General features: G+C 40.7%; 2 pseudogenes; both read right to left on the minus strand.

Moving 5' to 3' along the window:
• Window positions 1–612: 612 nt before the first annotated feature.
• LOC146954916 (uncharacterized) lies at window positions 613–1,748 on the minus strand (annotated as a pseudogene).
• LOC146954917 (uncharacterized) lies at window positions 1,745–3,852 on the minus strand (annotated as a pseudogene).

Consider the following 3,852-nt stretch of genomic DNA (forward strand, 5'->3'; position numbering starts at 1 on the left):
AGATCTCTAAAATCAATGCAAACTCTTATCGTCCCATTTTTCTTCTTAACAGGCACTACATTTGCTAGCCAATCTACATACCTGGCCGGTCTGATGAAACCACATTTCAAGAGTCTTTCGATCTCCTCTTTAATCTTAGGTAAGATTTGTGGCGCAAATCTCCTGGGAATCTGCTTCACTGGTTTCTTATCTAATCGAATTGGTAGTTTCAGTTCTAGTACTTTCCGATTTAAACCAGGCATCTCATTATAATCCCAAGCAAAACAATCCTTGTACTCCTTCAGAAGGTCCACGATTCGATCTTTAAATTCTTTGGGAATCTTGGTGCTCACATACGTTGGTCTTTTAATGGAACCATCTCCCAAATCTACTTCTTCAAGAGGATCTTTTGCGCCTTCATCTTAATAGTAGAACCCATAGGATCTTCTTCGAAGCCTAAAGGTTCGTCATCATAGATACAATCCAACTTTTGATCAATGAGGTCATCTATAGTGTCTTCCACCAAAGTCTCGATCACCTCTTCTTGCAAAACTTCGGCCTCTTTAGCCGTTTTAATTAAGTTTCGGCCACGTAGGCCGTAATTTTGTCCCAAAAATTGGGCTTAATCATGGATCATTCTTCGACATCCCACCCGGTCGGTGAGATTGCATACTCATTTGATCCAGGATTGAGGTCATTAGCAACCTTCCTGTATGCAGAAGCTCTCGTTTTGAGCACATCCTCCTTTTCTAAAAGAATTAGAGGAATTTTCTTCTTGTTCACCATGACATAATCATGATCCACAATTTCTCTTTCCCACACAAAACCGTCCGGATCTAGCTTCATGGTGCATATTTCATCTTCTGAAACTACATATCTAGGTCTCAAAGAAAGAAATGGAGAAATGTTTGCAAGTTGTTTGTCGAAGTTTTTCTTGGTGATGGTATTGACTTCAGCTAAAAAATAACTTTGATCAGCCTCTACATTTTCCACCAAACCATCTTCTCTCCAGATAGCAATCCTTTGATGCACAGTAGAAGGCACTGCCCCACTCCATGGATCCATTCCCTTCCTAATAACACATTGAAGTTAGCTTTAGATGGGACCACCACGAACGTGGTTGTTTTTTTTACACTTCCCACTATCAAATCAACTTCGACAGCCACAAGGGAATTGACAGTTGTTCCTTCGTAATTGGTAAGGACTATGTTATGGGGTTTCAAATCAGAATCAAAAAACCCAATTTTTCCTAAGAAAGATTGGGGTATCAAATTAACAGTGGCACCTCCATCGACTAATACTTTATTCACCCCCACACCATTTATCTTGGCTTGGATAAACAAAGGCTTAAGGTGATGCATCATCGAGACATCAGGCCTCTCGAACACTGCATGTTGATCTTCAACACAACCATTGTTCATAACATAATAGCATAATGGCTTGTTAATAGCCATTTCGTCAGTGAAATCACTTTCCACTTCATTTACCTCGGAAGGCACATCATATTTGACTGGCAGTACTGACACAACATTGCATACTATGTCGAGAGTTGGGTCGGATTTTGAGAAATTTGAAGTCATTTCTTCATCCTCTTTTGAAGGGTCCTTTTTCAAAGTTGATAAAGGGGGAAATATTCTTTCAGTTGCTGGTCTTTTGACCATTTTGAAAACAGTCTCCTGTTTTTCTTCACTTTTTTCAACATTAGTGATGTCCTTCAATACGCTTGCCTTTTTCTGGCGTTGATACCTTCGCCATTGTGTTTTTGTCATGGGGTTCTTACCCTTGTAATTGTTGTTGTAGGCATATTTATTGGAATTCGATGACTCCTGCTATGATACGTTGTGGCCACTCTTTTTACCCATTTGGTTGGTGGGGTGGAGTAACCAGACTTTCTGCCTCCAGAAAAGACCCAAGTATCTGTAGGAGTTTTCGAAGGAGGGTTGAAAGTTCCTCTGTGACTTTTGTTTGGATTCTTCTTTGAAGGTTTCATCTTATAAGGAATCCCTCTCTTGTTGAAACCGAATTTTGGCCGGTTATCAACCCAACCCCCTTTGCGTTTAGTCTGGGGTTGAAATCCCTCCATAGATTTTGCAGCTTCTTTATTGAAAACTACGCTGTATCTTGGACAAAGCATTGCGTGCGCATTGGAAATTTTGCATCTGTTGAGAAAATTGATTAAATCTTCCTCAGCCTTAGGATATGCCACTTTCATTTTCTCAGCACACTGATCTTCAGTAACCATTGCATCTTCAAATTGATGGTCTTCAGCAACCATCTCTTCGTCGATTTTTGGATTTTCGATCAAGACTGGGGCCAAGGAAGGGGATTCAATGCCAACTTCTTCTGAGATATCTACCATATTTATGGTAACCACATCAGCGTACATCGAGTCAGCCTTCTTCAAAGGATCTGCATCAATTTGCATCGGTTGTTTGTTCTTATCTCCAAACTTCAGCCTTCCTTCGTCGAGAGCCTTTTGCACAGAGTCCCTGAAACGAGTACAGTGAGACAAGTTATGACCTAAGAAACCATGAAATTTACAAAATTCCCGTTTCTTCCTTTGTTCTAAAGGAGGAAGTTTCATATTTTTTGGCACCAAAATTATGCCATCTGCAACTAAGAGATCAAAAATCTCCTCACATTTAGAAACATCAAAGGTATACGTTTTAGACGGGTATTTGTCGTTTTTTGGTTCCTCTGGATTTTTTCCATTCGATGGCCTTAACAACTTGCATGTGTAAGGCGGCCCATCTTTTAGTTCCGCCAAATTAATCTCACTCTCTTCGACAGTATCGGAGCCCCAATCGAATTCAGGGTCATTGTCTCCTGCATCTACGTAGGCTACTTTTTCCTTTTTAGGGAACCTGTTCGTCCAGGCTTTTTCAGCCTTAAGCCTTTCGACTTGTCGGACTTTGTCTGCTAATTGTGCCATATCTCTGAGATATTGGGTGTCCAATTTCTTTCGAACAGAATAATCCAGACCACCAGCGGCCATTTTGACCAATTCATGTTCTGGCACTGAAGTGAAGCATCTAGCCATAAGAAGACGAAATCTATTCAAATAGTCGTCGATTGATTCGTGTGTTTTTCGATGAACGCTGGCCAATTCCTTCAAACTGATTTTGGATTGGCCCATGTAAAATTGCTCATGGAAGGCCTTTTCTAACTGATTCCTACTATAAATGGAATGAGGAAGCAACGTAGTAAACCAAGTGAAGGCATTCTTTGTTAAAGAACTTGGAAAATTTTCAATTTTAAATTTTCATTGTTTGCCATTTCACCCGCCTCCATGAGATATCGAGCAATATGTTCGACTGTGGACTCGTTGGTTTCCTCAGCAAATTTAGTAAATTTGGGGACTTTCCAATTACTTGGTAAATTCGTCATTAAGACATATTCAGACAATGCTGACACAAAATTGGGTCTATGTAAACCCATATTAAAACAACTTTGGGCTAACAATGCTTCGACAACGTTAGCTATGTTATTATGGCCTTCATAATTATTTCGAAGGGCTTGCATGACTACTTGGTCTGCATCTTGGTGTATGTTTACCAATATTGGTGCTCTTTCAGGCTCTTCCAAAACCTGTGCATGTGCCTCTGGCAATTGCCTTCGATTTTCAGGCACCTGGGCGTTTTGACTAACTGCAGGGGGTTCTATCGACGCACCGTTTAAATTTCGAGTCACCGGTGTGCCTCGCGCTGCAGGGGCGCCGAAAAAATCTGCAATTCGCTCCATCTGAGCGGATAGTGCTTGATAACTGTTGTTAGTATCTCGAATTAAAGGATTTATCACTGCACCCATTTGTTGTGTTACTAAATTTGCCATATCATGGTTGGCCTCATCCATTTGTTGCCTTAACGCTGCCAT

The sequence above is a fragment of the Medicago sativa genome, chromosome 1, assembly GCF_051527215.1.
Source record: "Medicago sativa cultivar Bolivia chromosome 1, Bolivia_mono, whole genome shotgun sequence".
Lineage (NCBI taxonomy): Eukaryota > Viridiplantae > Streptophyta > Magnoliopsida > Fabales > Fabaceae > Medicago > Medicago sativa.